The sequence below is a fragment of the Syngnathoides biaculeatus genome, chromosome 23 (assembly GCF_019802595.1).
Source record: "Syngnathoides biaculeatus isolate LvHL_M chromosome 23, ASM1980259v1, whole genome shotgun sequence".
NCBI classification, from domain to species: Eukaryota; Metazoa; Chordata; class Actinopteri; order Syngnathiformes; family Syngnathidae; genus Syngnathoides; species Syngnathoides biaculeatus.
The window spans coordinates 12,125,399-12,139,349 of NC_084662.1; the positions used below are offsets into that span (position 1 = coordinate 12,125,399).

At 45.8% G+C, this 13,951-nt stretch overlaps 1 long non-coding RNA gene across 1 annotated transcript; it reads right to left on the bottom strand.

Moving 5' to 3' along the window:
* Positions 1-1,441: 1,441 nt before the first annotated feature.
* LOC133496575 (uncharacterized) lies at positions 1,442-12,475 on the bottom strand. The gene is made up of 3 exons (XR_009793818.1): positions 12,210-12,475; positions 10,071-10,189; positions 1,442-1,908 (listed from the first exon to the last, which is right to left on the bottom strand). It is a non-coding gene; the product is annotated as an uncharacterized LOC133496575 (long non-coding RNA).
* Between the last annotated feature and the right edge of the window lie 1,476 nt (positions 12,476-13,951).

Here is a 13,951-nt window from a genome sequence, read left to right on the forward strand (position 1 = left end):
TCCTCTCTCTCTCTCTCTCTATCTCTCTCTCTCTCTCTCTCTCTCTCCTCTCTCTCTCTTCTCTCTCTCTCTCTCTCTCTCTCTCTCTCTCTCTCTCTCCTCTCTCTCTCTCTCTCTCTATCTCTCTCTCTCTCTCTCTTCTCTCTCTCTCTCTCTCTCTCTCTCTGCCGTGCAAACGGGGGGAGTATCACAACGCTGTAATATGGAAATTCTTCCGTAACCCGGGATGCCGAGGGATTTTTTTCGATTACTCCATTCATTTAGGAAATGTTACAGTTTTTCCAAAACGATATAACGGAAAAAGAGTTGCGCGCGTCTGTGTGTGGACGACAAAAGGATCATTTCGGTTTGGCTGCTTCATCGACGTTGCACTTGCCCCTTATACCGTTTCTTTAAAATCATCCATCCATCCATCCATCCATCTTCTTTGCCGCTTATCCTCACAAGGAGTACTGCAGCCTATCCCTGTCAACAGGCAGGGTACACCCTGAACTGGTCGCCAACCAATCCCAGGGCATATGGAGACAAACAGCCGCACTCACAATCACACCTAGGGGCAATTTAGAGTGTCCAATTCATGTTGCATGTTTTTGGGATGTGGGAGGAAACCGGAGTGCCCACCTGGAGAAAAACATGCAAACTCCACACAGGCGGGTCCGGGTTCAAACCGGGGTCCTCAGAACTGTGAGGCCAACGCTTTACCAGCTGAGACACCATCCTGCATTCTTTTAAAATCACAGGGTGGTATTTTAATAGTCGGGCAAAGTCGCACACGCCTCATGATTGGAAACTTCTCTCGTGAAATAACAGAAATTTTCCACATTTTGTGGCCAAAGTGCCACAGGATCAAGGAAGAGGAAAGATCATTTTTAGTGAATGATCTCATACTCCTGTCAATAACTTATTTGTATGAGGTTGCTATTTGTCTGAATACATAATTGAACTGATTTCTTGGTCTGATCATTGTGATTTATCAACAAAAGAACCGGTGCACACAATGCGAGTTTTGCGCCACAAAATACTCAATTGTAGCCACAGAAGGTATCGTGTAACATACACGAGAAAAACTAATCAGCGGAAAGGAAATAGGTATAACGTGCTCGCAAAAACACTCAATTTGTGGGTTTGTTGGAAGACGGCTGTCGTAGAAGGACGCGATGTGGGCCGGCGACGGCTTCCACGGTGTGCCGCAGTAAACGGAAGTACAACCCGGGCCTCAGTAGCGCCGGGTCATCTTAAAGTCTCGGGTTTCACGCGTCCGTTGAAGAAACCATTAAGAAAGGACACGAGAGGCCCTCCGCTCACCTCCCCCCCACCCCACCCCCCCTCTGATTTGTGGCCCCTGACATTTTAATTCGGTGGAAAACACAAGTCAAGGCCCGGGAGTTAAGTAAGTCCATTAACACCACGGTGGAGTAATCCTTTCCAGCGGCGTGCCACGGCGCTGCCACCCAGTACGATAGTGCGGGGGGGGGGGGGGAATCCCCGTTAGTCTGGCTGCTGGGTCAACATTTTTTCAACATTTGACACTTGGGCCAGCTACAAGAGCCCCCGCAACCCCAAATAGGTACCACGACTACATTATTCAGAGAACCAACTATTTGATTACAAAGTAATTACAAAGTTAATTTTCCTTCCTACATCTTTATTTATGTTACACACCCGGGGGGGGGGGGGGCAATGCACACATTGCATCCAATAAGCGCTCAAATCATCACAGATCATAAATCACTCCAGCTACCTCCAAAACTGTTTTTGTAATTAATCTCAGACGGGATGATGTCATCTCCCCCCGCCTCGCACTCACAAAATCCGTCCGTATTTTTCGACAGGACATACAAGCCATGATGCATTTCATCAGCTGTCATATTCATTGGATCCATCACTGTCCCAAAAGGCTTTTCTTGCCTGAAAAAAAAAAAAAAAAAAAAACATTTCATTGTCCTCATGTCCATTACGTCGGGCATGATGTCAGTCGCGCATCAAATGAGCAAAGGGCTGAGGAATGGAGCGAGGCGGCTCCGGCGCTCCGGCGCAATGGAAAAAGGTTGAGTTGAAAAGCAGCTAAAGCGATGTGACAGATCCGACGCACTCGACAACGTGGAACAGAATTGCGAATTTGGCAAGCGCGCCCGCTTGAATCCATCATTCTGTTCTCTTAACAGCAGGACGGAGGACATTAAGCGGCCTTCGCTTCTGCAGCCAATTAAGAAGATCTGCTGGGTTTTTTTTTTTTAACGTTTTTTTTTTGTTTGGGGAGTTTGCGTTGCCGCGCCGTGGGCACGCCACACGTGATCGTAACGCCTTCCCTTTCATACTAAATTTGACTACAACAATCTCGCTGTTGGGAAAAATCAGCTTGGGGAGAATTCCGCTCCCATAAACCTCTTTTGAAATCAAGTAAAGCGCTCAGGACATCACGTTTTTGCTTCATATGGTTTGTTTCGTATTGCTGGGAGTGAATCTCAAGGGGGCATCGACAGGAGCCTTGGAGGTCTACGTTTTTAACTGCACGGCGGTTCACAAGGTGACCCTCGGGGTCAGTGGCTGCAGCGTGTCATGTGAATATTTACATTCCTCTCTATTAAATGTTTTACAGGCTCACCAGGAAAAAGGTAGAAGTGATATCTTAGAGTGGGAAAGCTAGGATGAGAATTTGTGTGTGTGTGTGTGGGGGGGGGGGGGGTCAATAAAAGTTCTTATCCTGTGCAAAAATACACATTTTTGTTTCAGAACCCGAGTATGCACTGTGATTATATCTGGAAAACTATGAGGAAGTACGCACAGATGGACTCGAAGTGAATTGTCAGCAACTGCAAGGTGAACCCCCTGAGCTGTATTTTCATTGCAGTGCTCCCATCGTGCACAAGGGGGCGGTTGTGCTCTTCACCGTGTTGCACAAGCTGATGTTGTGTATGCAATACATATGTTATAACGGTAATTGTTTCAGAGAAAAATGTAAAGTAACATTTTTCCACACTTTTAACACCAAAATATCTTTACATATGTCGTGAAATTTTCACAACTTGTTTTCTGAAGAGTCACGTTTACATGTTCGTATGAAAAGTATGTCCCCCCCCCCATTAATTGACATGCAATTTCCACAAAGACTAGCCCAGATGCATCTTTGAGTCTTTAAGAGTTACATATTTTATTTTATAAAATTTTTCCTCCTTCTGTATGTGACTCAAGATGTCTTCCCCATTAATGCTATTAGAGAGCACCTTATTATTGCAATACACCAGAGGGACATGTGATCTCAAGTGCCAGGACCCAGCGGCCATTTTCCATTCACACAATAGCAGAAAGCAAAATATTTACAAATATTCAGAACACGTCATTTTTTACCGTCATAATAAATGCATAAAGATGAGTGAATTGGTCTAATGAGTAGTATCATTTATGCCATCATTTTGCATCTGGAAAGTTGCAAGGGAAACCTGTAAATTCAGAATTCACACAGTTGCTACGGAGCTTTTTATGGCGTGGCAAAATTTATGATACAATAAGGTGCATAGATTCTTAAAAGCATAGATTTTCATTAATCAGTACAGTATTCCTAATTTGAGTAGCTACAGTAAGTCAATTACTTTGGTCATTTTTCAAAATGCAGTGCGATCCAGAGTAATATCACGGTTTATGATTTTTTTCCCCCCCATTCAGGTTTAAGGAAAAAAATGAAACTAGGATGACTTCATTGTCATGATTTATGCTTTTATGGCAGTGTTTTTGTCAGACTCATCCACTTGTAAATGTGTGCAAGAATAGCAGAAAAAAACGTTCAAAATATGTCATCTGAGTCACAATATTCCCCCCACTTCCTGTAGACTTCCACCCCCGGCCCAATCAGGACCCGTGACTGCTGGCTGAACCGCGGGCTCCAAAGACGAATGCTCGTTCGGCGAGGACGTACACGCCGACGGGTGAATCAGAATTCGCGGAGAGGAGTAAAGAGCTCAGCGGCCTCGCTTTGCGACGCAATCTAGGCGGGCATACGACTCGTCTTGTCCTCCCATCTAAGCCCCGGCAGAGAAATGGTCTTCGTCAAAGTAATAAAGCTGTCCCATAACCCCATAACCTCAGTAATATTCATGATCCGGCAAACGTTTGCGCCTCACAAGGAGACGTCTGTTCCCAAAGCCCAACCATAACAAGCGCTTCGTCTACCTATGGCTTACCGACGGCCGAGCTAGTCCAGACGCCGGGACGGGGGCCCTCCTCATTGGTTCAGCTGAGCGCTCGCCTCGCTCTGTTTACCGATGTCACCGGCGAGATGGAGCCCATAATAGGCAATGGCTCATCTCGACATTACAAGCCGTTTACAGGGGAGGTGAAAAATGACACTTTTATTGCGCATTGCGCCGTCCCCTCTGTCCTGCCGTGCCCTCCGCGGCCCTGTCACGCCTTTTCCCGTTATACCCGTTGAGAAACACAAGCAAATGGCAAGAGCGATTACGCACAGTTTGACTTGTTTTGCATATAAATCAAGTTGGGAGGGGGGGGGGTATTATTTGCACTTTGTGTGCATTCAAGACAGCTTTTATCGCTATAAGAAGACGGAGCCATAATGTGTCCGATAAATATCGTCAAGATTTTTGCACCTGATACAACTTCATTGGCAAATACATGTGATACCGGGTAATACATGTGCTAAAATTAGTATACCCTGTTGCTGTTGATATAGAGCTCGTGAGCCTACGTCCGTAAAAATCACGTGACTTTTGTTTACGTCGGCATATTGGTGGTCAGGCTAAGCATTGCTCGATGCTACGTCGGTTGGAGACGACATGGAAATATGTCTTGTGGCACGACGCCCAGAGTCTTGCCCCATACCGTCAGACATTTAGAAGGTGAAAATAAACGACGGTACGTGGAAGAATTGGATAAACTCGGCATAGAGGACGCGTATTTAATGCCGAAGTCGATGTTTTCGCCGATAAGAAATTGGACCGTTAACTCGCTCCCGTTTGTCTTGGACAACTGGAGCTACACATGGGTATGGCGAGTAAATCGTCGCGATTTACACGGAAAAGTTTGAAAGCGTATAAAAGTCTGGACGCATACCAATACTTTGTTGCTGTTCTCATCAGGAATAAATCCCACATAGTGACAGTTTTGACGCCTCGTGAACGCGGAAGCGTGTTCGGCCACACGTTAACCTTTCCTGGAATCCATCGATCTTTTCCGCTAGCATTCATTACAAACAATATTTTAATAAATGACCCCTTGTTTTACACAAACTTGCATTCATTAACTATGATTGGAAAAAAAAAAAAAAAAAAAAAAAAAAGAGTTGACGGCCCGTGAACGCAGAAGTCTGTTCTGCGACACGTTAACATTTGCCCAAATCCATCATCTTTTCAGCTAGTATTCAATACAAATACAAATATTTAAATAAATGACCCCTGGTTTCACACAAACTCTCAATCATTAACTATTAAAAAAAAAAAAAAAAAAAAAAAGAGTCATCTCAACTACACGAAAGCGATTGCGTCCACACATTAACCTCTTTAGTGCGAAAGAGGTTTTTTTTCAATACGCATTTTTCTCAAATCAGCCAATTTGGGATTATAAGTACGTTTTGGTCATTTGAGATTGAGAAGAATAATTCCGACCTGAATTGAAGCGATCGCTGTTGTGACAACCGACAGCACAGCAGGTCTCGGGTATTGGAAATATTCTCCTCCGGTTCAATGTCGAGCAGTTGTGTTTGACCGGCAACGTGGCGCTATGAAAATGGCGACATCACCAACAGTGAAATGGTCTGTAGTAATTAGTGTTAGTTTACAGTACTTTAAAATACTTTTTCAGCTTACCCGCTGCATTCAATGTAAATACAGTACAGTGCATCACGACATTGTCCACAAGAGTGCAGCAGCTTTCAACATTTTATGTTGTTGTGAGGCCTGCAAGACGCTTGAGCTGCACTCAACTGCTGTGCCTTCGCAGCCACTTTGAGTCATCCATAAAAAGCCCTGAATCAGCGCCACTCGTCTCCTCCGTGGTAATAATTTAAAAGTTAAAAAAAAAAAAAAAAAAACAAAACATGGCACTAAAACAAACAAAAGGCTCATAAGTCACTCGGAAAAAGTCCCACATGTTAAGGGCTGTATGATTCGGGGAAATGTCATCCGGTCTGTAATGTATTCTTCACAAGGCCTCCATCTTTCACTCAAAATGTGGCACACACATTGGAGTTGAAACATCCATCTATCCATTTTCTTAGCTGCTTATCCTCACGAGCGTCGCAGGGAGTTCTGGAGCCTATCACAGCTGCCAACGGGAAGGCAGGATACACCCTGAACTGGTTTCCAGCCAATCGCAGGGCACATAAAGACACTCACAATCACACCTAGGGGCAATTTAGAGTGTCCAATTAATGTTGCATGTTTTTGGGGATGTGGGAGGAAACCGGAGTGCCCGGAGAAAATCCATTTTGTTGTAGCGCCGTAGCCAAGACTGTGTAGAATTCAGCAACTACTTTTCATTAGCGGCCCACATCGCACTGCCACCAAGCCGTACAAATACAGCATATAAAGTTTTTTTTTTATTGTGCGTTCCACAATTTAGAATGTCAGATGCGGCAAATAACTAAATGCCGAAATGCATGCTAGCGACGTAAAGGAGCGCGCTGGGTACCAGTCAGTCGACGCAACCTATCAAAATGTCCACATTGTGCCATTTTTTGTCAGCGTCATTCCGTCTTTGCAGCTACCCGGATCTCCTTTGACCATCACGTCACAGTTTTATGGTTTAATAAAAGTGATAAAGTATGCTATATTTTTTGTGGTACATCACAAAGGTTGGCGGTTATCTTTTGTAGCCAATCAACAGATTAACGTTACAGGTCGGTTTGTTTGTGGTGCGCGGCGGGCCTCATATGTAGGACACCGGTGTCAAACTCAAGGCCCGGGGGGCAGATTCGGCCCGGCGCACGATTTTATGTGGCCCGCGGAGGCAAATCATGTGTATCAACTTCCATGATTTTTTTTTTTTCCCAAAACAGTACCAAGATTTCAAATTGTCCTACGTTGAGACATTACAGGGATTTTTGTGTTACCAAACAACAATAGTTGGGAAAACCCATTACCCTTTGATTTCTGATTCCAAAACTAGTTCATGCGTAAGTATGATGAGGCAGTTAAGGATTTTTATGGTTTCAAAGCTATAACGGCCCTCTGAGGAGAAACCACAAGTACAATGTGGCCCACGACAAAAATGAGTTCGACAGCCCTGGTGTAGGATCTCAGGAACAGGGAATACGGAAAAACAGGTTGAAGAAATAAAATTTCTGATGGCAGCCGTTCAAAATAATTTTATCGTCCCATTAAAAGGAAAGTCAAAGCAAAATGAAAGGGTTCCGTTTTATTTCCACGCGACCCACTTGTGCCCCCTCACCCAGAGAGATGAGAATCCCTTCAATCCAAGTGTGTCAGGTGATACACAAGCCCGAGATGCGCAAGAGTGAGACGTACGGAGAGGGCGCGCGAGGGACAGGCGGTCTCGGCCTATTTCACGCTGTGCAACAGAAAAAAAAAAAAAAAAAGATTACAGATGGCATCGCACCGGGGCGACGTCTCTGTAAATATGCAGAAACGACACGTACGGTGACGCTGAAGACCAAGAAGCGGGCAAACCGTCGCAGGATCAGAATGAGTTCAAACCGCAGCCTGTTTACACAAGATCAAAATCTAGCACCGCCGAGCCGAACGATGCTCGCCTTCGCACACTTGCCGAGCGCCCAGGGTTTTGTTTTGAATATGAGTCACGGCTGCACGACACAGAACACAACTCGGCGTGCTGACGCCCGACCATATGTCACGTAGACTTGCTGCGCCCGCCGTGTTTAGGATTAGCCGACGTGATCTGAAGGCCCCCCCCCCCCCCAGCTTCCTCCGGCGACTTGATCGCAATGTTACGCATCTCGTTCACACGCGTGCGCGTATGCAGAGCTGCGGTTGCCGCTTCTAATTTGCCTCGCGAATCACGCGGCCAACGTTTGAGACCTAAATACGGTCTACGTCTTGTCAGACTAACATTGAATTGTGTCATCCGTCAATTTCAGATATGATGATGACTGGGCGTAGGTTATAAATATCACCAGCCCATGACATCTGCGGTTATCATGGGGCTTTATTCTTAGGGCGTTGACCTTTAGTCGGGCTCTTTTTTGGGTAGTGGGACATGGTACCAGGAGGGGGCAAAAAAAAAAAAAAAAAGGAGTAGAGCACCACCAAGGCAGGAGCAATTCCCAATTTGGATCAGCACCAAATTGTACACCATCGTGCATGAATTTTGTCAACCAGTCACATTTCCTTATAAGGGAAGAAAAAACATCCTCAGCCTCAAAATACGCGACTAACGATATTGCACACGGTTGCGTTCTTCTTTTTCTGCTCCAGATGAATTATTTTAACAACTGGCCTCGTTTTGCTTTAACGCCGCTAACGTACGGACAACAGCAACCGTTTGGTTCGGGCTTAAACCTGCGGGAACTCACCAGGGGTACTCGTGTTGCGTCATTTTACCAAATGGCGCGTTCACTGGGAAAAGTAGACTCACTCACTCATCTTAAGGAAACACATTCCTGGCTTCTCGTGCTTTGGTATCCTGCTCCAAGACTTGCGATTGGTCGACCAAAAGTCTCAACTATCATACCACTGAAGATTAACAAGTGTAGTCGGACTATTCATCGATAAAGACTTGCAGCGCTTTTCTGCGGTCGAAGATGTTTGAGTTAATCGCGCTCAACCGACGTCGTGTTCAGCAATGTTTTGATTTCCAACCTCTGTGGTTAGTGTAGCAGTTCAGTTCAGAGTAGATTGATTGGTCATCCCTGGATGAGGGTTAGGGATAGGTAGGGTTGCAGATGTGATCATTTGACCCAAATTGAATCCAGCAGTCACACAAATAGCGGTTTTGTTTACATTTTTTTGCACATTTGGATTTGTTACACTCAACGGTGAAAGACAGGCTACTTCCCAGCATGCTTTGCAGTGTCCTTGCAAGATGTAAATAGTTGTAGTCATACAAGCTAGTTGGTATGCGAGGGTTTTATTCTCATCAAACCATGACTCTGTGTTGGTGTGTGATGGTTTTAAGATCATTTTGAGAGGGAAAACAAAACTCTTCTTGCTAGAAATATGTACTCAAAATGTACAAACCCGTGGTCCCAAAAATAAGAAGTACAGACTGTAATACGGGTTACCTGTCCCATCCCAATTCTGCTAGCTATTATACTTTTCATTTGTGGCTGGTGAACATAATCGAGAACGCGCTCATTCAGGTTTTCAAACGTGAGATCGTTTTCATGCCAGTTTCGTGCCAGGTTTTGTCGGGGACTTCCCGGAAAAACCCGTCTGAACGCACCACGTAGGAGCTCTCATACGTCGGCGGATAAATGCTGTATTTGGCGAGGATTCAGGGCGGCCTCGGTCGCCATTCGCGGCGGGCACGTCGCAGTTGCGTGAGAACGGGAGGTGCGCTGCGTAAATGGAGGACAATATGTTCTTCAATTGTAAAATTATTGTAAAAATCCATTACTCGGAAAATTCTGATTTGTCTTTAGTTAAAACTCTGTCCGATCGCGCTGTCATGACCTGGGATGTATTTCGTTTTGTAGTATGAGAATAGATCAAATGAAATATTTTGTTTGTCAGCTAGCCAGATCGAGGAATGCAAATTTCTTAATGCCCTTGCGCCATCGTTCAAAATCCTGATTTTGTAATAATTCCTCGTTTTTGCGATTGTGGAGTTAAAGCTGCAGCTAGCTGCAAGTGAAAATGAACTGCCCTTATTTCAAGGGGAATCTTCCCGTCAGGAACATACGAAGAAGAAACAAAAGAACTACGATCTAGTTCGTTTTCGGAATGCTGGGCTGAACTTAGAACTGTTCTTGCTCCTGTGCGTATTAACAGATTCTGACCTTGTAGCGGCACATGCGGCAACTGAAAATGTGCGCGCAGAACGCGGGCTGGAGTGCAAAGTTGCGGCATCTATTAGTGTCGCTGACTTTCCCAAACGGAGGTTTCGCATGTCGCGTCGCGTAACTCGATAGGGCCATTAATTACCTCCGTTTCCGTGGTGACCCCGCAAACAACAGCTGCGCGGTTATCGGTCGTCTCGCCGCGCTCCCTCTCCAAACGTAGCGTAGCGGCCGATTCCTTTATCTTTGCGGCTGACTGCGAACCTTTGGGCAGCACATCAAAAAAAGGAACATGAGACTAGCGATCAACTCAATTTCAGATTCATTTTCCAGGTATATGACACCCAACTTGGAATACATCATGAAACGAAACCGATTTGAAGAGAAACGCGCAAGATTTTGCTTGCAATATCTGCGCTGTATGGTTTTTATGTGGGTTACACCTCCAACTGGAAGAGCAGTCCACACAAAAATCCAAAATCTGAAAATGATCCATCCAATATATCCGCCTCGTTGTTATTTTGATAGCATTTTGCCGGGGTATCAGGCCGCAGTGTCCGCGTCATGTTATGTTATGCTTCTTTCCATGGTAACCGGAAACTCATTCAAGACTCTGTCCTTGAGCGGATCGGATGACGTCTCGTTTCTGTCAGAGGCGTTTTGATTCACTGGTCTTGGTCCGCGCACGTTCCCGCTCAGCTCTTTATTTAGATGCACGCGCACGGAGCAAAGGAAACGCAGTTAAAAAAAAAAAAAAACAGACGTGACAGAGAAAACGCAGGTGGGCTCCCACAGTTCTCGCCTAAACATTCTTAAAGATAAACGCGTGAACAATAACCACAACCGAACTCGGCAGCGGGGAAACGTGATCCAAAGTGGAAAATATTAAAATACTTGCGGCTTATTCCCAAAAGCTTTTATAGCTGTGCAGGAGACTGCAGTAAATGACCAGCATGTTGTTGATCGGTTGCTTGGTGACTGTTGGGTTGGGGGATTGGCCCAAGGACAATAAAAATATGCAGTAATATGTAATTAATGAAGTTTTAAACAGTGCGCTACATTGTTTGCTCATCAGTCGAATGAAAATGTTTCCCGAAATGACTTTGGTGCGCTGTTAATTACGCCATTGCTCATTCGACATTAGCTGATGGCCCTTCTGTAATATGAAATACATTGGAGGTGGGAAAGCATCAGGGATCCGAGCTGAGCCCCTTCCTGTTTGCGGTAGTAATGGATAGGCTGATGGATGAGGTTAGACTGGAATCCCCCTTTGACTATGATGTTCGCAGAGATTGTGATCTGCAGTGAAAGCAGGGAGGAGGCAGAGGAACAATTAGAAAAATGGAGGCACACACTGGAAAGGAGAGGAATGAAGATTAGCCGAAGTAAAACAGAATATATGTGCGCGAATGAGAGGGGCGGAGGGGGAAGAGCGAGGGTACAGGGAGAAGCGATGGCGAGGGTGGACGACTTCAAATACTTGGGAGCAATGGAGAGTGTGGTAAAGAAGTGTAGAAACAGGTCCAAGCGGGGTGGAACAGTTGGTGGAAGGCGTCTGGTGTTCTATGTGACAGAAGACTATCCGCAGGGATGAAGGGCAAAGTTTATAAAAGAGTGGTGAGGACAGCCATGATGTACAGATTGGTGACGGTGGCAATGAAGAAAACAACAGGAAGCAGAACTGGAGGTAGCAGAAATGAAGATGTTGAGGTTCTCGCTCGGAGTGAAAAGATTGGATAGGATTAGAAATGAGCACATTAGAGGGACGGCCAAAGTTGGATGTTTTGGAGACAAGGTTCGAGATAGCAGACTTGGATGGTTTGGACATGTCCAGAGGCGAGAGAGTGAGTATATTTGGTAGAAGGGTGCAGAGGGGAGAGGAAGACCAAAGAAAAGGTTGATGGATGTCGTGAGGGAGGACATGAAGACTGCAGGTGGTAGAGAGGAAGATGCACGAGATAGGCTTCGATGGAAAAAGATGACACCCTGTGGCGAACCCTAACGGGACAAGCCGAAAGGAAAAGAAGAAGAAGAAAATAGAATCAAATTATTTCCAGCTGAGTGTATTATATTGAACTAATACAAAGCACTTCATGAACATTTGTATGAATTCTCCCGCTGCTTGCCCTCATCTGACTGTCTGACATTTTGATCACATTTTTTTGTTTGTATCACCGCAATGCATGATGGGATTGGCGCCTTCCCAGCCACCACCGGTCTCGCTCATGACTTTTTAAAATGCAATCCGGGATACGTTGAGGGAACTTGATAGAAGATAACTTACACTCGGTTCACCGCTGTCACATTCGGGGCTCGAGGAAGGCGCGGCGAGGCGTGGAGGACCCGAGTCCGGGAAGCAGGGACGCAGGGCGGGAGTGGAGGAATCTCGAAAATGTTTCATTTTTGAGAACCACTTATAGTGACAACCAAAAACTATGCAATGTAACAAAGTATGACTTCAATACTAGAATCTTGACGTGACTTTGAAAAGCATAACGCGCAACAAGTAACATGGACAATGAAGGGACCAACAAGACCTGAACCAAAATGGAAGATAAATACACATATCTTGACGAGACAACGAGAAACACCTGGAGCAGGCACAGGCGGCTGGAGGGAGCCGATTGGTCAACACGAGGGAGGCGGCCAACAGGTGGACCCAACTGACAAAATCGGCACGTAAAACAAAACCAACCCAAGCGAAAACAGAACATGACACCTGCAGTTTACTGTAAACAGTGACGAGGGATTCATTTGGAGCGCAACCGTTGCGTTGAAGAGCAAAGTGAGGCTGCGGCGACATTTAGTTGGCGATGCCGTGCGAGCCGGTCTTCCTGTGACAAATATGGAGGGGGGGCTGCTTTGATGATAACCAGCTCGGCCGTCCTCTGTTTCGTTTCAGCGCCTCCTCTTTTGTCGTGAGGTCACGCGCGTGTGTTTAGGAAAAGGTGGGCCCTCCTCTCGAGCCCGTTTTGCCTAATACGTCCATGTGGGGCTCGCTGGAAAGATCAGTTCTATTCTGGTGCTGCCCGGCCTGCCCCCAGTGCTGATAGGGAAGGATTAATGACGCGGGGGGCTCTCATCAACTTGTAATTAGAAACAACGCTAACCACTATTTTTGTGCCTGTTCCTATGGCGGGATCTTGCCCCCCCCCCCCCCCCCCGCGCCTGAATAAATATAGGCCCGGCAGCTCCGCTGACACGTGTTCCGAAAAGAGGGGAGTGGAGATAATTCTCAAGTCTGCCTGTTAAAACGCTTACATTTCATGAGGATGATATCGCTTTCTTTTAAAATACACGCTATCCCATTTGTTGCGTTCTAATTGAGGCTTTATGATTTTGGGAAATGACCCGCATCTGGCAAGTGGCCCCCCACGTACGATCATAAAAGCAATTGCGTAGATTCACGTCATTTGGGCGAAAAGGAGATGGAACCTCGAAAGTCAGACTCCAACAAGGTTGAATTGTCCACAATTTTCTTAAAAATATGCCTTGATGTGATGTGAAAATATACAAAAATAATCACAATCTTGGGGAAAAAAATACCCAAATATTTTTTAATACATGAATGGCGTAAGAATTGGACCTCTGGAAAGCATTTTTTGTTTCTTTGTTTAATGAATTAAATTCAGGCGGCACAGTTGGAAAGCATTGGCCTCACAATTCTGAGGACCCGGGTTCGATCCTGGCCCCGCCTGTGTGGCGTTTACATGTTCTCCCCGTGCCTGTGTGTGTGGGTTTCCTCCGGGCACTCCTGTTTCCTCCCGCACCCCGAAAACATCCATCCAGCCAGCCATTTTCTTTGCCGCTTATCCTCACGAGGGTCACGTAGAATTCTGGAGCCTATCCCAGGTGTCAACAGGGAGGAGGCAGGGTGTACCCTGAACTGGTTGCTAGCCAATCGCAGGCCACATAGAGACCAACCAACCAATCACAATCACACCTATGGGCAATTTAGAGTGTCTAATTAATGTCACATGTAAACATGTAAACTCCACACAGGTGGGGCTGGGATTTGAACACAGG